General features: G+C 35.4%; 1 long non-coding RNA gene across 5 annotated transcripts in view; it reads right to left on the reverse strand.

Moving 5' to 3' along the window:
• LOC109695252 (uncharacterized) overlaps positions 1-24,753 on the reverse strand; it is a 220,695-nt gene that overhangs the window by 190,594 nt on the left and 5,348 nt on the right. The window contains exon 3 of one of the 5 annotated variants that reach the window (XR_012449120.1): positions 17,861-17,904. The exons of the other annotated variants lie outside the window; for them this stretch is intronic. This is a non-coding gene — a long non-coding RNA (uncharacterized lncRNA). The remainder of the gene's footprint in view (positions 1-17,860; positions 17,905-24,753) is intronic. 5 annotated transcript variants of the gene reach the window in all.

Consider the following 24,753-nt stretch of genomic DNA (forward strand, 5'->3'; position numbering starts at 1 on the left):
GCCTGGGCTGCCCGTCTTCTGTGATCACTGGCTCTGTGTGGTACACTTTGGTGAGTTTATGATGGTGTAATTCGCCCGATGAATGAAGCACTCCCTTCCCTTCAGTGCTGTTTATTCTTAGCTTATGCACACAAAGAGCAAAGAAAGTTGTCAACAACGCATCCAGTTTATACACTGAACACTAAGAGCCAGCAGACTTAAGTGAACCAAGAAGCCCTTGTATCCCGAAAGTCCTTCCTTCATTCATTCACACACAAACAAATATTGACTCTGCACCTACTATGTGCCAGGCACAACAACAGAAGGGGTTAGGTGGGGAAATGTGTAGAACAGAAGCACAGAAGTAGTAGAAAGGGCAGGAAACAGGAAAAAAATACTTTGTGTTTGTATTAATAAAAGAGAAGATTCTTTTCCTGACATCCTATAAATATCTGTCTCGTAGTCTGAATTCTCAGTCATATTAAATATGCTGATTTCTAATTTGAATCATAATAACCTGAGAGAGGACCACCATGTTGGTGGGCCCTTTACCATCCTATCCAAAATTCTCAATTAGTTAAAAATACATATGTAGTAGTTCTCTAAAATAATTCAAACCTAAAGGATATATAATTCTATGTATTTGAAGAATAGAGAATTATGGATACAATGATTTGCTGCTTTTATAAAAAAATTGATAAATTTCATAATTATAAAAGCACAAATGTGTCTCTTGTGCAATTAGAAAATAAATAGATTAAAATGAATATTGTCACAGTTCCTAAGATCTAGAAGAACTAGAGGAGAAGGGAAGATAAAGCTTTTTAGCTGGAATTTGGAGGGATTGTAGATCGCTTTATATCCTTAAAAATAAAGCCCTTAAAGGAAAAAAAATCAGTAGTTCTGGCCCATGGCAAGCTGTTGATATCATTCTGTGAATTGGGACAACAGAAATAGCACTTGCTCAGAAAATGTTTTCAAGTCATGATTTTGAGAAGTCACCCCACTTATCACTGTGTCAGAATATTTTTCTTCAGTCCATTAAAAACAGGCTTTGCCTTTATGCTGCTTTCAAGGATTCCAAAGGTTCACTCACAATGTCAGACTACAATAAAATTCAGCGTAATGTGAACCACTGTATGATATTGCCTTTCCTTACTGCCTTTCAGTTACGCCATTCTAAATGCAATAAAGTAGAAGTTGCTCTGAATGGGACAGAGAGAGAAATGAGTATCATTCCCTGAGTTGAAAAGTCACAGACTGTAATACACTAGCAGCTTAGAAGGGAATTTCTTGTACTGATGGTTGGTTATATGTGTTTGAACATCTGAGTAACCTGAAAAGCATAGAAGATTGCCTATTTCAACTCATGATGGTTTTTATTTGGCATGCATTCCACAATGGGCAATAAAGCTGTGCCAGCTGCAAATGTATCAATGTGTTTTTCTGGAAAGCAAACTCACCCAGTACCCTGGTCAAAGAGACAGAAAACTAGTGGCCATTTGCTCTGCATAGCAGACCCTATGAAAATGAGGTCTTGTTTTGATAGTGTGGCCTGACTCTCAGCAACAGGTCAGAGCTATTCAAGGGGTTGTAAACCCAGGAATGTTCCCAGAGTTGCCAGTTGGGCCTCGAATGATCTCGAGTAGTTTGCATACAACCTTGGCACAGTCCAGACCTGCCTCTCTGTCCGCCTTCACCTGCATGTGAGTTTCCTGATGGAAAGGCAGGAGCAGCATGATGCATCCTAGTTTTTGGTGCTTTCTGTGGACTGAAGCAAAAACTTGAGGGTAGCAGCACTGCTCTTTATAGGTTATGGCAGGGGCATTCCAAGCATAAAAGTCAGATCTAAAATACTGTAGAGTATATAATGGTGACTTTACATATGTCATCTGTTTATTTTAAGATGAAAAGAGGGACTGCCAGACAATTCTAGCCTATAAATACCACCAGCCCCAGTCATTATTTTAAGTGTTTCCTTCACCCTCAAAGAAAAAAAGAAAAAGGAAAAAAAAAAAACTCTAAGTAACATTTCAAGGGTAATTATACTCATATTTTAAAGTAACTTATCTTAAGAATATGAATGATTCCTGCCTCACTCACATCTTGGGTAGTTTCTTGTAGAATTCCCACTAACAATCCCTTTCCCAGTCCTTAAAATAGACCCATCTATTCCTTCTCCCAGAAGGAAAATAACAAAAATCTCAATGGTTGCAGGGAAATTATCCCCTGTGACATGAGTGAGTCATTGAAGCCACTGCAGGCAAAAGCTCCCTTCTTTGAAAACTTATCCCCTATCATCCTTCTAGGGAACCTGCATTATTGTCACTGGACTGAAAAGTATATGGCTTTACTTCACTTTATACACCACAATCTGAAGAAGTTTCATTTACGTTATAACTCACTTTTACTATAGAACTAAAGCAGTAGTGGCACAGGACAGACTTTGTCCTAAAACACTTTTAACCTCAGTTAAGAGTTTCAACATTTTCCTCAATGGGCTTTAGTTGTGACTATTAATTCTACAAAGTAGAAAAGTTGATTCTTATTCACTAATTCAAAGCATGTGTACTATAGAAAATAAAATACATTTTCTTAGATCTTCCACAATTTACCTTTTAGTATACCAGTTTTTCTAGATATTTAGTAAATGTTTCCTTTATTATCACCTTATTTTTCTTTTTTATTCTACTCTTATTACCAAATTTTTAAGAGATGCAAGTTCTATGATTTCTGTGAAGTGCCCTAAATCCAATGGTTAAAATTTTAAGTATATCCTTTTTGCTTAAATAAAAAGGCATAGCAAAATACCTACTAATCATAATACATCTTACTTTATATCAGTTAATTTAATAACTGCATCATAAAGTTAATCCATCTTGTGAGAGATTTTTCACCTTCATCCCTTTTTTTTTTTTTTTTGTGGTACTCTGGTTTGAACTGAGAGCTTCCCACTCTACCGCTTGAACCACTCCTCCAGCTGTTTTGCTAGAGATTTTTAAAAATTCATCTTAAATATTTAAATTCCAATTTTTTCAATGTTTTTAGAAGTTGCAAAGGAGTTAGAAAAATTGAGTTACTCTACCATGAAAAAAAAGACCTATCAATATCCACTGTATTCTTTAAAATTAACACTCCAGAGTCTGCCTATTTTAGGCAGTACATATTTTGATGGGCTTTCAGAAATACAATAGGAAGCACTTGTGAGCATAAGTCCTTCTTAAAGGTGTCAGTGCTTTCAAATATCTATAAAAATTTAGAAATGCAGTAGAAAGAAAGGCAAGAAAAATTATGTATAATGCCATAGACTGAGACAAATATAATTAAACCTTAGACTAATAACAACAACAAAAAAAATTCCTGAATGTTTATCCTAATGGGATCAGCATCTCCCATAAAGATTGCAACCCTACTTCCAGCCACAGAGAGGAAAGCCGTCACCTCAGCACCACTAGTCTAATAAGAGGCAAAACCAAATATCCTGAGAAAATTTCTAAGGAAAAAAATACAAATAAGAACCACAGGAGGAGCGGGCAGGGTGGCTCAAGTGGTAAAGCACCTGCATGAGGCCCTGAGTTCAAACTCCAGTGCCACCAAAAACCAAACTTCTCTGTCCACCTTTTGTTGTTATTTCTGAATGATACTTCTGCAACCAATTTCCATGGGCCTACTTCCTTGAATTTATAGTATTTACTGTAGCAGCAGTCACCATGCTATCCCTGCAACAGGTATTTGCACTGAAGGCTACAAACCTTTAAGACTGCAAAGAATGGACATAAGAATTTCAGACAGTTGATAAATAATGACAATAATATTTAGTTCCCAATGAACTTCAAATTTGTCCTCAAGGGTGACCTCTAGATAGCATGCTTGTGACAACCTTAATGGTGGACATTACTGAATTGTTGAGATGTATTTGCAACCCAAATGAATAGTACAGATTTGTTAGAGTGGCTCAATTATTGTCTACTTTATAGAGATGCTAAATAATAAATACAACTTGTGGAAGAGCACCATTCCTTTTCTAAAGCAACATTTTCATAAAGCAATTTGCTGGGAATGGGGGAAGAAATAGTGGGAAGTTTTCCTTCCCTCCTGAACATACACATCTTACTAATTATGTGATGAGTTGTAATTTTATCTAAGCAAGCAGGAATGCACATAAAAGGGCCTAAATTGTACCCTAAGAGCTTGATCTAAAATGCAAGCATGGAACAGAATAGTAAATTATCACTAAGTAGAAGGTGGTAACACTGATAGTTCAAAATTCATAGTCAGCAAAACAATGCAGCACAAATTGAGGCCCCACATGTACTACTGACTTGGGTGGCAAAGCAGTATGGAGCCACACACTCCACACTAAAGAATTCTGTCTGTGGAAAGTTATGACAATTGGTAAAACAAGTAATAAAAGTCACATCATAGCATTTTTAAAGGGAAGAGTCATTCTTTGGATAGTGGAGATTGTGGTTTATAGCCTAAAGGACAATATTGCTGAGAAAATTCTAGTTTCTGGGGCAATCTTTGTTGCTTCCCTGAGCGTCTAAAGCCATTGTACCTCTAGGAATTTCATTAGAGACTTCCAGGGAGACAACTGAAGAATCCAGAGTTGTTAAAAGTTGTCACACTAAATTTCCATAGTCAGGTTGTCCAAAATTTGTCAGCAATAGAAGATCTCAAGCACAAATGTCCATGACCTCTGAGGAGACAGATCCAGGTATCTGGCAAGGCTGGTATTGGAAGCATCTAATCAAAAAATGCAATGAGAGGTCATATGAAAACTGGACATGTCTGGGAACTTCAGGGAAAACTACTGAGGGTTCCAGGGATTCATAAGCAGTCTTTATATGGGGGTGGTAGTGATGTACTCAGATGCTAAACCCATACATTGGCTTGTGCTTAAGTCTTCATATGTGCTCATATCTAAAGGTCACACTAAAATCTTGAGAAATAGCAAAGTGTGCATTTAACAGTACAAAGACTGGGCAAATGATCTTGAGAGAAGAGAAGGGGAGATATGGGTAGTTATCTGAGGGAGTAGAGAAGGAGGCAAGAAGTAACTAGCCTTTAATTTAAAAATACTGCTAGATTGGGTAGAACTACACTGAAATATCTTACAATCTAAACCTTTTAATCTTTTTTTGAAAAAAGTTTTATCTGACATTCTAGAATGATCAACTGCTGTTTTCCTGTTCCTTTCATTTTCTTCAATCTAGAAGTTGTGTGACTCCAAATTTGAGTAATTTGCCCCTTCTAATCTTCAAAAAAAATGGAAAACAAACACGCTTGTTAGAAATTTATGAAATATAAAGTACACACTGCCCACATAGAATGAAGAAGGGCTCTTTGATATTGTGAACACTTTTTCTTTTGCATTTCTAGGCCTTTTTTTTATTATTATTTCTTGATTCCTAGTTATTATCTGGATGTTTGAAATACTGACCAGTTGTTACACGAAGCAGTCACATTTCAGGCTTCATTGTTCATTTTTTTCATCAACTTTAGTTCTAAACTACAACGAATACTTTTAAATTAAAATGGTGGGCACGTGGTTCTATAACTTCTTTACACATTGCAATAATACCTCAATTAGCTCTTCTGTATGAAGTGTGATGCTAAAAAGGGATGATGTTGGCTCCACAAACACCTATTTAAGGTAAATGAACCTTGTAAGCGCTCTTGAATGTCAATGAATATGTATGGTGAGTGTTGTAGACAGATTTCTCAACATGCCTACTAAGAGGTTATGATGATAGGTGGACTCTCGCTTATAATTCAAGCCCAGAGCACAGTTATTGTTTGAAGTTACATCTCCTTCAACAAATATTTATGTAGTATTTCTCATAAGCCAGGCACTAGGCAGAGCCCAAGAAATAATAATACAAAATGAATGTGATATAATTCCCGTATTTGAACTTGAGAGAGAAACTTATCCTCAATATTATGGAGTATGAATAAATGCCAGAAATTGCAATAAAGCAAAGAACCTACTGACTTTTTTGGAGAGTCAGGATATTTCTCCAAAGAGATGTTATTTAGACTGTCTTGAAATAGTGGATGATTTCTCCTGAGGTAGATAAAACTGAAATGCTTTCCTGGCAGAAGATGTTTCTGCTAGAATCAGAACATGGTTAATGCTTGGTAATTCACAGCCATGACAAAGTAGTGTGGAAGAGCTTGAAAAGTGGTCAGTGGATAAAGTTTTCATGTGTCACACTGAGGGCTCTAGACTTTATCATGTGGGTGACAGCAGGACATGGTAGCTTCTAAGTCATATTTGATAATGTTGTCAAAATAATTAACCATATAACTTTTATGTTTTTTGGATGTACTTAATTACCTTCTCCCCCTACCCACTCTACAAGTCTTTGTATATTTTCTTTCTTTCTTTCTTTCTTTCTTTATTTATTTATTTCTCTCTCTCTCCCTCTCTCTTTTCTTCTCTTTTTCATTATATTATTGTTGTACTGGGGGTACATTGTGACATTTTCAATATTCTTATGATATATCATGGTTGAAATCACCCTCTCATCATTCTCCTTTATCCCCCTCCCCTAATTCCTGGAATAGTTTCAACTTGTCTCATTTTGCCATTTTATACATGTGTACATAGTATTTCCACTACATTCAGCCTCCTTCATCCTTTCCTTATATCCTCTCCCCCTCCTACTGGTACTAACTCCCAGACAGGACCTGTTTACAAGTCTTTGTGTATTACTCCTCTCCAGAAGTACAGTCATAGCAGAGTGGTCCTACAATACTACTCATGAAAGATTTGGGCACTGGAAAGAAAACTGCTCAGTTCACAGGAAGCCATTTATTTTATACCTAATTTCATTCCCAAAACCTGGCTAGTATTTTGCAGCATAACCAAATGACATAGAAACTAACCAACCAGTAACATATTTCCCCAATGCTCAATAAATGGATTTTATCTTGTACGTTGCAGAAAAACGTAGCAAAACTTTCATATAAGAATTTATAACATGATTGATAACATCACTCTGTCTCATGAAATTCTCAGTATCATAAGAAAGTTCAAAATCAAGTGAGACGCTTTTGCACCTTCTAGTAAATCCAGTCACCTTGTAAAGTGGAGTTTTATGGCCTTGCTGAGTGATAAGGTATTGGGAAGTGCAATTGTTTGAACTAGTTCCATGATATATTTCTGATATTTAACAGAAGTTCATGAAAGATGACTTGTCCTCACTTCTTGATAGCTATTGTGTCAGAGAGTAAATTCAAAGTGTTTGTGGAAGAACATGATTATAATAAATAGACACTTAAAGAAAGGCATTTCTTTTAAAATCATTTATACAAATAATGGTTTTATTTTTCCTTATACTCATTGCTTTTGTCTGTCAATGACAAATATAATGTCATATATAATGTATACAAAAATGGACTGAACCAAAGCATTGGGACAATACTGACAGAGAGATCCGAGTTCCAGGTAGATTATAAACTTCTGAAATTGAAAATAGAATCAATACCAAAGATAAGGCAAGGCCTAGAACTTTATAAGACTCATAAGTGATACATTATCATCTTTTTTCCAAGTGATAAGCTGTTATAAAGTGCAAAAATCATTTGTCATATAACCCTAATGAGACTTTACAAAATAAAAATTTGTGAAACCAAAATTAGCAACAAAAAAGACAGTATGTCACATTTTTGCTGCCTGCATGTTCTCCTCTATTGATACACATTCTGCATTTCTGTACTTACTCTGACTCTTTATTTTTACAACCCTCTCATGTTTTTTTAACCATTTGCCTAATCAGAGGGTCTGAACACTATATGGGAAGTTTTTCCTTTCTTCTTCTTTGGCTACGTGAAAATAAAGGCACTAGCTATTGCAAATATTTCACAAGGTTTTTTTGCTTCCTGAAATGATAGTTGACAATAGAAATAAGACAGGTGTTAAAGGTTATCACAATTACATTCATTTATTTCTATTAGCAACTTTTGTTAACTTATCAAATTATGCATTGTTACCTTGACCCATTTTTTAGATGTCTCAATGGAACTGAAAGGCAGTAATTTGGGACCTAAAATTTGAACTTTCAATTGCTATATTTTTAGTACAACGTAAAGGTATTCACAGGAAAATGTGAATCTAGATTAGACAATAAAGAGTTGTTATATAAAAGCAACCACGGTTGTAGTTCACAAGTCTTTTTATCCTTAATTTTTCCTATAAGTGTTTTTAGCTATTACCTTTAACTAATTACTAGCTCATGACTATTGGATTAATTTTTATTAGTGGGTTTTCAAATTCTGTCCCTCTGCTAGCTATAAGAATGAAACTATTTTAAAATTATATGGGCTAATTTAACTTTACAGCATCTACTTTTACTAAAATTTTGTAGCACAAAAGTTTCAGACACTGTACATATTATTCAATTCCTACAAGAAATTTTTGAGATTCAGGAATCATGAGCCATGCCTAAGTTCTTGGAAACTATGTGTCTGCTATGGAGGCCGTTGGCTCCTGTAAATGGAAAAAAGTGCCACCGAGAATTTCAACCAACATGAAGCAACTGTTCCCAAGAATGTGGCTTAAGGTTTCCAAAGACAAGTCAGACAGTTAATGCATGCAGCTGTACTAGGAGGTACAGAGAATAAGAATAGTTGAACAAATAACAAACGCATTACTACAAGACAGGTTTGTGTTCTCACAACTAACTTTGGTATTTTTACCTGAACAGCATTCATATTTTAAAAGAAACAAAGACTAATACAGAGAATACATTTCAAAAATGAGTAGCAGTAAATAAATTGGTAGATAAACTGTTGTCCAAAATCAAAGGAATTAGGGATTATCAGAGTTACCTTGACAGCAGGAAACACCTAAATCTTGTATGTTCTTTTAAGGATAGCACATATGACAATTTTAAATCACACTAAAATTCAACTATAAAATTCTTGCAGAATAAATTAGCTTCCAAAAATCAAACATTTTCAGAGAGCTTATAAAAAAAAGATAAGTGTGAAGTGTAGGCCTTCTGTGGAATCACCAAAATCTCTTAGCTTTTTATTCTTCTTTCTAAAAAGTTTTCTCTTGCAAAATATAATTTAGAGAACATGCAGAAAATAAATTTAGGATGGGCCAAAAAGTCTGAGGACTGAAGCTCCAATGACAACTTAGAGAATATAAATGTTATTCAACTTCAACCTATCTCCTCTTAGTGAACATGTTTCATTATTTCTTAAGGAAATGAATTTTGACTAATAGCATTGTGAATTACTTATATAAATTAAATATGCTACTTCTACATAAAACTTTAGGTCAGCAGCAGATGTTAGTAAATTCCTGCAGAAATGCATGCCCAGAGACTGTTGGGTTTTTTTTAAATGGCAGAAATCTGCTAGCTATTCCTGCCTTATCTTCAACAGCTGAGCAATCTTTCAGTGCTACGCGGAGACGAAAAACTTGGCTCAGATATAGCGTGGACAAGCTTGCCTTAATCACATTGCTCTTTTACACGTGCACAAGGACATCAACATTGACAGTACAGAGTAAAGCAGCCATTTGCTGAAAACAACTGTCAACGTTGTCAAGTTTTTGGAACCTCTTATAATGTGATTTGTATGACAAATCTTGTGGCATTTTGTTTGTCAGCAACAGTAGTGAATTTCCATGTATCTAGGAAGGAAAGGAACTGTTCAGAAGTGGATTAGGTTTCTTTACACAGACTGCATTAAAGGAAAACAGTTATTAATTTCAAAATGACAGATTTCAAATAGAGCTATAATTTTTGAAATGGAATTTCATTTCAAATATTACACAAGTGTGTGTCTCCCTGCTTTGGTTCAAACCTTGAAAAAATGCTATAGTCCCTCAATTTTCCTTTGTTGTTCTTTACATTTTGCAAACTGCTACTGTAAAAATACTAATATTCCCTGAGATTTGAATCTGCAGGAGTAATCAGTAGAGTGTGTTTTAAATGACATTGGTAAATTTAGTCCTCTCCTCGAGAATTAGGTGTGCATTGCCAGAAAGCTCTTAAAAATCATTGTAATAAGTTAGACCTAACCCACTGCACACCAGCATTATTTAACAATGTTAAATTAAGAAATGATTACACAGATCTTACGGTTCATTACTTTCTCAATATTTCTGTTATTCCTACTCTGAGGTGTGTTTCCATTCAGCTATTCCTTAATGTGCTTCCCACCTATGTCCTCAGCCAAGGTACTCTTCCATGTGGGTGCAGTCAGTTTGGACACACTTGTATAACAGGCCTCTGCTCATAGGCCAACAAGCCCTTGGATGCCTGACACCAGAATACTAACCCAGCCAAGAAAAACCCAATTTCTTTATATCTACACTAGTTATGGTTCCTTAGAACAGATTTGCCAAAATCTAATGAGAGAATCTTTCATTTTTATGCTTCCTTCCATGTGGATCTCGTTAGAGAAGTCCCTCTCTGCTATGATCCTTTTACTTTCTCCTCAAATGTAGCCTTAACATAGTACGTAGAACTACTCTCAAAAATACTAGATATTTGATGGACTTGTACTAACTGAATTGAAAATAATAAAGTTGAGACACACTCAAAGACCAAATGCTTTGTTTTAGGCCCCATAATACAAAACACCCTCTTCTCTTTCTTCTTTTAATCTTTCTGGAAAAGTACCGTATGAAGTATCCAGAGTAGCTATAGAAATATGCAAGCTATAAACACAAGCATTTAATTTTATATACATTTTAATAAATTTTAAATAAAAAAGTAATTAAAAATTTCTAGAAGATATATTAAAAATAGAAGCATATGAAATTAATTTCAATTCCATATTTTATTTCACCCAATAGATCTATAATGTAATGTGATCAATATTAAAAATTAGTAATGATACATTTTATGTTCCTTTTTTTGTACTAAATCTTTTGAGATCTGGTGTGGTTTTTGTGCTTACAGGATGTCTCAAAAAGGACCAAGACCATTTCAAGTGCTCAGTAGACCCATGTAACTAGTCACTCTAGTCACTCCCACATGAACTGTAGGGTTCGAAGACCTCAATTCTGGTACTACTTTGTTCACTTGCTTATAAGTCCCTTATCTACTGAGTCTTATTTTTCCTGTCTATTAAGAAGGCTTTAATAATTCCTGTCCTATTTGCTCTAAAGATAGTATACTTTACAAACCATCACATAGAAACTATGAACAGAGAAAAATACATTGAAACACAGTTCAAAAATTACGAAGTTCCCTATAGTTTAAAATTTTCTGTCACTATTTCTTCTTTTAGTTCCACAAATTCCTATACTGTCCCTTAATTTTTTTTTAACTAGTTGCTAGTTAAAATCAATATGGGAAAGCTTGGTATATTTTATGTTTTAAAAAAACTATTAAATACTAACAGTGTCAGTCTTTTCCTCCTTTACCTTGATAAACTCTCAGCAGCTTATCGATAGCTTGTCTTTTCTGTGATAGCCACTATTTTTGAAAGACACATTCACTCTATGGTTTTGGTCTCTTCCCATCTTCTACTTATGCTTTGATACTTCTAGACTAGAGCTTATCCATGTGCCAAGGATATGTAAAAAAAGGCAGGATCTATGTACCCAGATTTATTTTAAACATCTAGCTTATTCCCTATTTATAAAAATACTTAAAACTGAAAACCATGTATGTATATGGTTGAACTTTCAACAGGTACATTTTCAGGACAACCTAAAGGTATACATGGGAAAACATAAATCTAGACAAGAAAAAAAATTTTTTTGAACATACCCCTTTTCTAGTTCAAGTCTCTTTTCATTCTTAATTTCTCCTCAAATGATTTTTAGCTAACTACTGGCTCATGGGTAGGAAATCCTAACTCATAACCATGCAGTCTGGTTTGTTTAAATTCTGAAAACCTTCATTGCCATTCAATAACCCTTACTGACTTTTCTCTTCCTAAATAACTTCAAATTTAAGGTCATTATCTTCTTCCTTCTCTCCCCTCCTCCATTTCTCTCTCTCTCTTTTCCACTGAATTTAGACTTAAGCTCAACTGTAACCACGCCCCATTCCTTTCTCTACCCTTTCCTTGATATTCACCTTATATTCACTATCTGGCAAACTCTAAATTGGCGGCGGCAAAAAGAGATTTGAACGTTTTGTTTGCTAACAACCACTGTCCTATACTCTATAGTTGGATAATTTTTAAAAAATATAAATTTAACATGCAAAATAGGTCATAAAACATCTTATAAATTAATCCAGAAGAATCCAGAAGTAGCACTGGCTTTCCAACTCGTCTACTATGCTGGCAAAACAGCAATCTATCTGAAACAGTGATCTAAACGTTGTGGGGTTTTTTAAATGCTTTTGAATAAGATCTTAATCACCATTTCCAGTGGTGTATCTACATAGCAGCTGCAGCCCTGCTGATTAGAGCATCAATACCAATTGATTTTCTAACACATACTTCAATGTCTATTGTATCTCATTGCACACTGTACACTATTTGTATTTAGCCCAAGCTAAGACAGGATAAAAAGATCTTGCGTACAGAACACACAGTTCCTGAGCCTCTAACACCCAGGAGAATCAGAATCAGGTACTCAATGTCAGACTAAATGATTTCTTACAGTTAATGTGTTTGGTGGCCACAGCCTCAGATAATTCTCTTGTTCAGAGCCAGGGTTACTCAGCTGTATAATAACCTCTAAAGTCTTTCCTTTGCAAAGGACTCAGGATTCATGGCTTTAATTTTGCCACTGATAATATGAAAAGTACATTCCATATAGTACTGAGCAAGCATTCACTCTCAGCTCCCACTCTAATGAAATTCTAATTGTTTCTAAAGTTTAGGAAGGATAAAATGGTTAATCTCCATGATGACAAAAGGAAGCCAGGAAAATAAAGTGACACACTTGAATGAACTGTGAGGAAATAAAGTGCACAACATGCGATAATGCCATGACTCCGTGTTATTGCACATTTCTGGGCTGAAAAGATATGGCTTGATGGGTAATTTGTCATGCTGTGCAATAGAGAACAACAGTAAAGAGACTTCAGACAGAAGAAAATTACACAAATAGTAGGGTGGAAAGGTATAATTGAAGATGGCAAAAGATTGAAAGAAAGACATTTAAAATTACTGTACTGACCTACTAAATGCACTTGGGCGTGGAATCCTGGCCTCACAAGAAGAGGCATTAAATGACTGCGGGCTGTGACACTACTGCAGAGCAGTGCCAATCTCCTGAGCTCTCCGAGAAGAAAAACACCATGCACAGCCTGATGGAGCAGCCTCAACCTGCTTTCTTAATAAGAGGAGCTTGGGTTTGGGTGAACTTCAAGAGGAAAAGTTCTGATACAAGTTAGTTTGTTTAAATTACACATGTATTTTTATTTAGTATGTTCAGGACTTAACTCCTTAATTTTTTGAAGTTAATATTTTTCTACCCTCTAAAACAGCAAAACTAGTGTGTTACTTTTTTGTCAAATCCATGTAAAAGAATTTCCTTCTCAAATCAGATTAAATTTCTGAATTCAAGAATGATATAGTTGATGTTTTGTAAGAACTTTTATAAATTATTGGGATGTACCAGGTGAGTAGGACAAATGAGCACTTAGCTAAAGTAATGTTTAAACTAAACCCCTTTTTTACTTATTATAAGTACTCTGTTCGAGTGCTTAGTACACCTCTTTCCATATGCTCATACACATGTCTCTGTGTGTACTGTCCTTTCCTTCCCTTTGCTTTAGCAATAAACTTCACTGGTTGCTAAAAAAAAAAAAGAACTTTTGTAAATACCACAATGTACCCCCACCCAGCACAACAATAAAAAAAAATTGAAGAGTCAGAGAGAGCAGCACGACATTGTGCAAAGCACATTCAGAACTCTGAGACTCGGAAGACAGCAGCACTAACCCCACCTCTTCTGCAGGCTCATTAATCACGGACATGGCTCTGGGCAGGTCCGTTAACTTCACAAAGCCCAAGTCTCCTTCTCTATGTAAGGAGAAGCATGGAGCAGATACTTTCTGAAGATTTATTTCCAGTCCAATGATTCTATTCCAAGCAGCAGAAGCTCCAAAAAGTTTTTTCACAGAGGTTATTTCCTTTTCCTTCCAGAGCTTGTAAAGCTGGAGATGTCCCAAATAAACATATTTTGCAATGGTTCAAGTCATTCGTCTACTTTTTCCCCTTTAAATTAAAGAAATATGCTTCCTACTTATCATGTAAGATGATTATATAGGAAATTTAAAATTCTTTGAGACGTTAATTATAAACATCTTTCCATTTCTTACATAAAACTACATAATCTCAACTTTTAAGTTAATTCTTAGTGACAATAAAAGACTTATTATAGGAACATGGCATCTTTGAAATGCAATCCTTGGTGATAATTGAAAATGGAAAATGAAATGGTAGCATTTTTCTCATTCTTATTATTACTATCATGTATACATTGTCCTATAATTTCCGCCAGGAAGCAGAAACTTCTAGGTTATAATCTGTGTGGTGCTGTATGAGCCACTCAAATATGTCTTCCAGGGGGAAATGTCTCAACTACATTACAAGTTGGGTTTAGAAAAAGTGTAAACAATAGTTATAATGAATGAAAGGATGATTTCCATTTTAAAATAGTTTTTCAAACTTGAGGAAAGTTAGATGAGCTAAAAATGAAGTCTTACTAAAACCATTCTGTCTAGATGACCTATAAGAAATACATTAAGAGACTTCAAACTTGTAATTAATAAATTCAGAAAAAATTGAGAGGCTACATAGACATTCTGTGGGAAAACAGCTAGATATGCATCAGAGAACTTTAAGGTACACTAGACAACCATGTCACCACACAAAAATATCTTAAAATTACAGAGGATTTTAAACTGAATTTCTTCATGGGACACTCTAGATTTTCTTCTCTTCTTATATTTTTTATAGTTAAATGTTTCAGTCTTTCAATATTTTTCATATTTTATATTTGCAAATTATAACACTGACAATAATGAACAGCAGATCTTATATACAACTCTACCCAAAAACACCTTTCCATGATTCATTCCAATATGTGCCATTTCATCTAAAATTTCAAGTAAATGATAGTGGAATCTTACAAAATCTTTTCCCAAGTCCCATGATCTATGATTCAAGTGATTTCAAACTCATATCAATAAAATCAATTATTGTTCATTCAATTAAAATTTTCAAAAATTGTAACACTGGAAAAACATCAGAAAATAACCTCAGCTAAAGCTTTATGGGTATGGCATTGATCTTTTAAAGAATGTAGCAAGCAAAGACTCAGGTCCCTAAGACATAAAATCCTGTTCACCCAATAAATAAGAGTCACATGACTTTAAAAGTCTTTTTATGCTCTGGGAATTGTATAGTGTATGAAAATACATAATTTGTGCTTGACAAAATTCTATTCAAGATAGTTGGTCATGTCAGAATCAAAAAGTGGGAATCTTGAAGACTCAGTTTTACTGCCCACATTTTATAAGCATTTACAAGAAGTCTAATCTAAACCATGAAAGTTATTATATTCTTATCAATATAGAAAATGCAGACACTTACTAAAACAAAATGAAGTCACATATTCAAACTTGGTTTTTTTTTTTCACCCGATCCATCTCTTTTTTTTTTAATTCATATGCGCATACAATGTTTGGGTCATTTCTTCCCAGGATCATGGAGAGTAATACAACATTACAGATAGAAAGCTTGTCCTTTTTTCTTCAGCATCCAACACACTATTTGCTCAAGATATGTTTCATGAGTAAGTGAACGGGGTGGTAAGCCAATTCACACTGCAGTCTAGTGATCTGACTTGAACAAAATGTTATAATTTCTAGAAATATATGCAAAATCCAAAGTTTTAATCCCTAATTGTGCAACTTTAGGTATTAGCAAGCAGGTAAAGTGGACATTTGTGGAACCAAGAAGCAATTCTGTAGTTGTAAAATAGCAGAGAGAGATACCTGATTTCCCTGTACACTTGGGCAACCCCAGACATTGTCATCCACAGCCAGTCCATCAGTATGATAGGCACCTACTCTTGTTCCATTTTCTTAAAATCAACTACATCCAGTAATCAGTGAGCCACATCCACCAAGATATATTTGTACCTCTAAAAAGTTCCAGCTATAGATTTTATCAACGGGACAGGATTTGATATAATCTGTTATATATCTCATTTGGAATTGAGTAACTAACTTCACAATGATAATAAGCATCTGTAGTAAAAATGCCTCTGTTTCCAAAGTCTGTCAGAAAGTTATATACCATACTTGGTTTATTACAAAGAACAGCAATATCAGAGATCCTTGTCCCACACCCCAAATGCAGGTAAAAACTAAACTATCAAAAAGAGTAGATGTCCCTACATAAATGTTCCAATCTTGTGCAACTGCAACTGTGTTAGCTACCTTTATTTTTTTTTGCAAATCAGGTATTCCAGAGCCACCTTTATTGCCAAACATAAAAGCATCCCACTGCACACCTCAACAGAATTGCCTGTATATCCTTAATGTCTTTCCAAGCAATTTTATGCAGTCAGCACCCTATACATTAGGGAAGAATGGATGCGTGCCCTATGGGTTTCTTATAATAGCAATGAACCTTCATAATCAGACCCATTCTTTAATTTTGCTTACATTTTTTTGCAGCTGCATTAATACTACATTGTCAGACAAAGACAAGGATGAACATGAGACATGAGACCTGAGTTTTAAAAAAAAAAAAAAAGTACAAGAAAACAATACAGCAATCCACGGAGCAAGTGCTGAGCTTGTAAAAAAAAAAAAAAAAAACAGCTCCCATTTTATTAAATAATAGTGTTCCTGCAGGGATGTCTGAAGTACTCTGCAAGGCTAATTAGGACAGATCAATGTACACTTACCTCTCCCGAAGGCTGAAAGGTGTGTAGTGACTATGTGTCATTAAAAATTTACTTGACCATGGACATCAGATGTCCATGAAAGAATGACCCTGGTGAGGCACTCTAAGTTTCCATTTTACTCATGTCATCCTCAATGCATCAAAACTGCCACAGACACCATTATTACCATACTGGCTCATAGCAGCTGAGGTGCTATATATGTTTGAGAGGGTGGTATCAATTAACTATATTATCTATAAAGCCATACTTGCAATTACTACCACTTCACAATTTATCAGTAACACATTTGGCAGGGTTTTTTTTTTGCAAAGTAACATTTATTTAAAGGTTAATCAAAATTCTTAGAACAGCATTTATTATAATGTGATTTCTGATAACTGACTAAATCAGTGGCTCTTAAGAAAAACACCCTTGTCTCAGTCCTGCTCAATATACACCACAGTGCCATTTGGGGAAAAGAAATACACATTACGAATGTTCATTTCAGACCCCGTCATGAAAGATCATATATTAATGTAATCAGCTGGTACATTTACATGCTCATTAGTAATCCATCATTAGTCCAAATCCTCACTATTAGGAATAAATGTACAACGAGTTATTCAGAATACCCAGAAATAGTATTTCTTATTTAAACATTCAGAATAAGTTGACTGAAATAAGTGCACACCTTGAATTTGAACTTTCAAGGCACATCACTAAAGTCAATCAGTTATGTCAGGACACTCTTCCATAATAATCTCAGTTATAAAATTCCCACCCCTCCTAACACAAGAGATGGGGGTAGTTCTAATATTTGAATCTCTCTCATTCACTGTAACTGCAAAAATTCCTGATGAAGTGTGTGTTTAAATTTTATGCTTTAATACATAGCATGTCACTAAAACCACATTAGTTATGCTTTATGCTATTTAATCTTATGTCAAAATCTGTAAAATCTGTTCTTGCATGCTAAGGTAATTTAACTGCAATTAATCAATCAAAGAAATAAATAAAATGTAAGAAATGCCAAATAATATAACTTACCATTATCTATACATCCATTCTAAAAGTACTTAGAAGTCCTCATCCTAAAAGGAAACATGATAAAGATTGGGCTTTACTGAACCTTTTTCCCGTAAGTGACTTTCTCTAAACGTACAAATGTTTTACAGGGGCCCTTCCATGATCTAACTTTCCAGCTAAATCATGAGCAAATTGAGGGTTGAACCAGTTTTTTTTAGTCCCCTGTGCCTGTCACAATGTCTTAATCCTCATACCTCTTCAGTCTTTGAATGAAAGAATTGAATGATTCAAATATCCACAAACTAGATTCTCCACTATGGAATTTAAGACCTCCAATGCTAGCATATCAATACTTTATTCATATTAAATAAAAGTATTGGCCTTGTCTTCACTAATTATTTCATTTTTTCATAGAGTCCCTTAGGCCTTGTCTTCACTAATGATTTCATTTTTTCATAGTCACTTAGGAATCAGCAAGGTATGTCAGTAGATATGTTTGGATTTATTCCACCAGATGAAAATAATGTTCTTTCAAATATGTAATTTAACAGTTTGATAGGTATAGTTTTGGACTTAGACTAATGAAGCCATTTATATGTCCTGGGTCCAGTCAGCAAGAATTCTTTAAGCACCAACTGAATAACCTACACTATGTTAGTAATTAAAAAACAGGCCAAAGGAGTCCAAAACATGATGTTGCCTTCTAGAACTTAACTTAGGAGAGGACATATACATGTTCATTCAACAAGCATCAGTGGCTGTACTACAGGGCACTAAATGAAGGCAGTCTCAGTTCTCAACAAGGGACAAAGAAAGAAATGAATACGTGACTGTCAAGAATCTCACTTAAAAATTACAAACTAGTTCCTATTGGAACCTCAGGAGAAAGCTGGCGAAATCACAGAAGCCTTAAAGAAGCAGGTAGCATGCAACAGCTGGAGAATTCCAGAGATAACATAAATCAGCCCATTCACTAGTGGTGAGGAAACTGAAAGTGTGGGTCCCAACGTTTTCAGAATAAGTTACTTGGTTTCTTGAAAACGACATAATCTTTTTGATCTTCTCATCAGCCTGGTTTTGGTGGCATAAAATAGTGGCAATTTGTGGATTAATGACCACCCAGTATATGAAACACTGAAGGGTTTTCTTTACATGGTTCATGATGGTAATTGTAGCTGAAGAATCTTGTGACTGAAAATGTCCCAAGCACATTATAACAAAGAGTTTCCCTTCCCACCTCACACCATCCACCCCATTGTCTATGGTGACTCTGTAGAGTACAGTAGCCCTTGGCCACAGATGGCTGTTGGGTACTGGATACTGGAAATGTGACTAGTAAAAATTGAGTTGTACTAAACACACTGGACTTGAAAGGTTCACAAAAATGAACGTAAAATGTTTTTAAATACTTATATTGATTATCTATTGATATAATTGTTGATATATTGAATGGAATATAAATGTTACTAATTTTTTTACCCATATCTTTTTACTTTTTACTGGATACTAGAAAATTTTGTATATTGGTAGCACACATGGCTTTCCTATTGGACAGTGCTACGTGAAGGACAATGGGAAGAGGAATAATTTTTTAAAGTACACAAGTGGTTAACATTCAGCAACAGATGCTGATATTTTAATATGATTCTCTGACATAAAACTTTATATAATGAGCCACTTGCTGCCTACTGCCTCAAAGTTATGGAAAACAAAACTTTCTGGTAATCTGGGATCACCTGCCCTATTCTAACAGTAAGGGCATCACTTCCCCTTTTCTCTGACTGGCAAAAAGTGTAAGCCCAAAATCTGAATTAACTAACTGCTGGAATTTTTGGGAGGGTCTTGGTTTCCCAGTTCAGTTTTACCCTGCCCCTTTTTTGTTATTTGCCTTGACTTGGCTCCTTATTTTAATATTTTTATTATTATATACTATGAAATAAAAAAAGCATTTTGAAGCTAAGAAGATAGCAAGAAAATGTGTGAGCCTCCTGCTATGGTGCAATGAGGTACCACCCTTCAGAGCTTGGAAAGACTCATTTGAACTGACACCCTCTCCCTCAAACATCCCTCTCCCATGAGATGTGGTGGATGTTGAGCAATATCAGCCAGTATGGACATCACAAATACAGAGCTTACATTTAACATGTCTGTCACTCAAGGGTCAGTGAGACATAAGTACAACACTGGAAGGGCAGAAGGAGCTCTGAATTCATGCAAGCAGCTGCAGGTAATACATTGTCAAATCAATCAGAGGTAGGAGGAATACCTGCAAATGCCTAGGAAATACCTAGAAATCAGGCAGGTGGTGGTCATTGCCAGATCTGGTCCTATTTTTTGAAATACCACATAGTGGAATAAGGGCATAGAGAGAGAGATAGGACCCAGGGATCCAAGGAAACCTAACAGAGACCTAACCCTGTATATGCAAAAGGAGATAATTTCTCTATCTACAGAGCCACACTGGCCCCCAGGACTTAGCTCAGTTATAGCCTCTCAGTTCCAGTAACCTACACAGATTTCAGCTGAGGAAGAGCAATGACACAGGAGATCAGCCATTTTACCTGGGCCACCACATGTACCCAATGAGGAAAATAAAGTTAGTAGCTATAAACATGCTTCCCGTTTCCTCTGAGTGTTTCTTTGAATCTAGGGGGAAGGTCACTAGTTTACTATTAATTCCTATTCCTCTTAAAAAATGCTTGTTAATATTATTTAATAGTACAGTTGTGTCTATCCAACCTAATAGTGGTACAATCTTAAGGCTGTAGGAAAAGTATAGAATATGTGGAGTGTTCAGGCATTTCATGAAATCTCTGAAACTTAAAGATATAAGTAAGAATAAGAAACAACTGATAATTTCCTCAGATATAGGGATAGGAGAGGATACAGAAAAGACTGTAGCCATATAAAAATCAGGATTCCACAGTCACCACAAACTAATAGAAGATGAGAAAGAGTAGAAGTCAGCTGTACTGTTGTCATAATGTGAAATGTTTTCTTAGAATTGCCTTAAAGGATATAGCACACAATCAACTAGTTTTCATTTCGGAAAGATCAAGATTAAAATTTTAAAAGTTTAATTGACCACAATTTTTTAAGTGAGGAAAAAGTCTCAGGATTTAATCAACAAACCATGACATGTTAAATACAAAATATAGTGAATATAGTAGCAATTTTTTAAAAAATGAACCCAGATCCCACCAATTCATCAATAAGAAAAAAATAAAGAAAGAAAGAAAGAAGTCTGCATCCAAGCACAAAGCTGAATGGAGATTTTCACAAAGTAGATTTAGATCTTTCTGAATTAGCTACTGTGCTGATCCAGACGAAGGACACAACCCTTATTTTAGGGAGACTCAGTTCAGTTTAAAACTTTAAGGATTTCTTCCCAGTGAATACTCCAGTAACACAGGCACACACCCAAACACCCCTGTCAATCCAGTAGTAACTCTGGAGATGTTCTCCTGACATTAAGAAGGGTGGGCAAGTTTCAAAAAGAAAAGGGAATCAAGGTATTTCTAACCCATGTGATGTAAGCTCACATATTCACGGATTTGTGAGATTTAGAAAGAGCCTAATAAAAATTCTAAGACAATTGAGTTGTCACAATTTGACAAGAGCATAAATTCATATTGAGTGGTTTTCCTAGTGCTTCCTACTAATACCAACAAAAGCAAAATATAGATTTCCCTCAGTATTCAGAAATAATGTATTTCCAGCTTAGTTCCTAGGGAAAAAAAAAACTTCTATAACTTAAGAAAACTTAAAATATGTGACAATCTGTCAGCAAATCAAAATAAGCTGTAGTAACAAATAACAATATATATACCAAATCCACTGCAACAATGCATTCACCTTCACATACGAAGGCCATTTTTAAGGTCAGAGCAAAACTTTGATCCATGCTGTTGGGAGAATAGAACCAGAGATGAGTCAAAGTTGTGTGTAATTGAAAACTCACTGATACTTAAATTTGTAATTGGTCTTTGTACTTACATTTGACTGTGTTGTAAGAACACAAGCCTGTGGTTACTTTATATGTCCTTGTTCTTATAAAATACTGTTTTATGTGCTTATGGATTTCCACACACTTATAAGTAGGGGACATTATTTTTGTGGTCAAGGTGGAGAGTCAATTTCAGCCCCTCTGCCAATTACTCATAATTCAGGTCCCTCGGACAGAAGCATGATCTCATGGGGAAGTTTCAGAACACAAGAGTAGTACAGACATGGTCTTTTGACTTGGTAATGGGAAAAAGATACTTGCTAGGCTTTGAATACATGTTGTTTCCCAAAGGTTCATGTGCTGAAAGCTTGATCTCTGGTGTGGCAGTAAGTGGGATCTCATGATAATTGAATCATGAATAGATTAATTCTGTCTTGTAGGATTGGGTTGGTCTGGCAGGAATGTGCTGTTTCCTGCAAAAGCACATTGTTATAAAGAGTAAGCCTAGTCCCTCCCTGTCTCTGGCTTTCTCACTCATACACATGCCCTTCTGCATGCAGCCTTTCTGCTTTTCTGCCATGTTATGACACTGCCAAGATGCCAGAAGCATGCTGTTTGGACCCTCCAACCACTAGAATCACGAACCAATTGAACATCTTCATAAAGTACCCAGCAGCAGCTATTTTGTTATAGCAGCACAAAACAAACTATATACCGTACTATTATTCCCCTTAACTATTATTAAAATGCATTATAATTGTCAACTTAGTTCTCTATATCCTCCACAAAATTGTGATTTAAAATGCTTCATTTTGAAATAGTTAAAAACACAAATGAGCAAACAAGCCAGCCATATCTGGCTTGGATATCTGGCTTCCATATCTGGAAGTTACAAGTTGGGAGAACTGTGGTTCCAGGCAGTCTGGGCAAAAAGTTAGTGAGACACCATCTCAATCAATAAGCCTGGCGTGGTGACATGCCTATGGTCCCAGTATGCAGAGGCTATAAGTAGGAGGCGCCAAGCCCAGGCAAAAACAAGAGACCCCCTACCTGAAAAATAACCAAAATGCAAAAATGGGGTGGCTGGGGAGTGGGTCAAGTGTAGAGTGTCTGTCTGAAGAACATGAGGTCTTGAGTTTAAACCCCAGTACTGCCACACACACAAAAAGGTGCAAACAAAGGTACAGAGAGGTCTTATGCACCCTTCACCCAGTCTCTGCTTCCAGGTTTAACATCTTGCAAAACATAATATCCAAACCAGGAAAGTGGCATGGACTTATCTGTGTTCATGTAGTGTGCAAATTTCTATATAATTTTATCACGTGTAGCTTTGAGTAACAACCAACCAAGCCAAACACAGCTGCACCATCACCACAAGAATCCCTACTGCTACCCATTATATCAATCCCTCCATTATCCCCTTCCCACCCACTTCCTTCATTCTTGGAAACCACTGATCCATTCTCCACCTCTATAATTATGTTATTTCACAAATTTTGTATTGATGGAGTCATTCAATAATGTATCTTTTTAAGAAACATTTTTCACTCAGCTTAATTTCCTTGATGTTCATCGAAGTCGTTACCTGTAACAACAGTTCATTATTCTTTATATTCCATAGCATGAATATATCACAATGTTTATCCATTCACCCATTGATGGACATTTTGTGTATTTCCGGGGTTTGAGCATTATAAATAAAGTCCTTATGAACATTTCCTGTACAAGTTTCTTTGTTAAAATAAACTTGCAATATTTTTAAGGAAACAGGTAACATCATATTATTCATTATTGTATCCATAACACTTTATAGGACACACAGTAGGTAATCAAAAATACCAGCTTAAGAAAGTGGTAGAGCACCTGCCTAGCAAACACAAGACCCTGAGTTCAAACCCCAGTACTAAAAAAAATAAAGCTTAGGAAATAAACACATGAGCCACAAAATGGATTCTAAGTGGTTGAAAATAAAATAGGACTCATCTGGTGGAAAAACTATAGTTAGGTGGGAGGGTGAATACCAGCAAGGGGTCCTAAAAGCTCTACTGACAGTTTCAAAGCTATAATGGTGAGAGCTAGGGATGGGGCTCTCAGTGGTAGAGCATCTGCCTAGCAAGTATATATATGTGTGTATATATATATATATATATATATATATATATATATCTGTATACATACATACACACCTGTGTATATTATATATATATATCTATATATATACTTCTTGTATGCAGATGTGCACACAAACTTTTGTCAGAATACTTTAAATTTTGTTTTAAATATTAAACTTCATTGTAAAATGATAGTTGGATCACTAAGTTATGGATGCATTTCTTAGAAACTACCTGAGGGGCTTTTTACTCTAGCCGAGATGGACTAACAAGGACAGGATGACAACAGGCATCCATAAGCATAGTGATCACCATGGGCTAAAGCACATCAATGTCTGGAATGACTTTAAAAAACAATGGTATTAAGTAGTAGAGCACCTGCCTAGCAAGCTCGAAGCCCTGAGTTCAAGTCCCACTATCACAAAAAAAAAGTGATTTCATAGCAAAAAATAATTATATTTTCTGGCCACTTTTTGAGGATTCTAAAGAACCACAAATTATTTTGAGAATTGATAAACAAAGAGAGCAAATTAGGTGCTTCTCTTGACTTTCTTATATAAACTGGAACTCAAAGTAAAAAAAAAAAACTAGTATCTTTATAGAAGCACTTCTGCCAATAAATGAATCAGGAATATGGAGATTTATATTGCAAACTGCAACATCTGTTAACATCACAGAGAGATGAACCAGTCTTGTCCACCCTCCCCTAAATGAATTTGATCAAGTTTCTAGAGTTTTACCTGCCAACTGAAAGGTAAGGACAGAGGACAAAGGACATTATTAAACAATTTCACAGAAATGTATCTGCAAATTTGGACAATGGACAGCTCCACAGCACAAAACAATCTAGTTTCTTT

This window comes from Castor canadensis, chromosome 6, assembly GCF_047511655.1.
Source record: "Castor canadensis chromosome 6, mCasCan1.hap1v2, whole genome shotgun sequence".
Classification (NCBI taxonomy): domain Eukaryota; kingdom Metazoa; phylum Chordata; class Mammalia; order Rodentia; family Castoridae; genus Castor; species Castor canadensis.